This window comes from Haliaeetus leucocephalus, unplaced genomic scaffold (assembly GCF_000737465.1).
Source record: "Haliaeetus leucocephalus isolate CR32 unplaced genomic scaffold, Haliaeetus_leucocephalus-4.0 Scaffold167, whole genome shotgun sequence".
NCBI classification, from domain to species: domain Eukaryota; kingdom Metazoa; phylum Chordata; class Aves; order Accipitriformes; family Accipitridae; genus Haliaeetus; species Haliaeetus leucocephalus.
The window spans coordinates 1759806-1760040 of record NW_010972603.1 but is presented as its reverse complement, the minus strand read 5'-3'; positions in this window follow the sequence as shown (position 1 = coordinate 1760040).

Here is a 235-nt window from a genome sequence, read left to right as displayed (position 1 = left end):
CCTCCGCCAACCGCCTCGCGCCGGCGGCCGGGGGGGCCTCCCGCCTGGCGGCCCGGCCCGACGCGGCGAGCCAATCCGCTGGAGAGCTGCTGAGGGAACGGGACCCTCAGGTGATCGCGGGAGGCAGCCAATGGGCGCTGCGGCCAGCCCGGGGCGTCATCGTCGCGTGCGCGGCGGGGAGGCCGCCCGCCAGAGCCGCGAGCTGCGTCACGCAACGTCACGGCACGTCACGCCA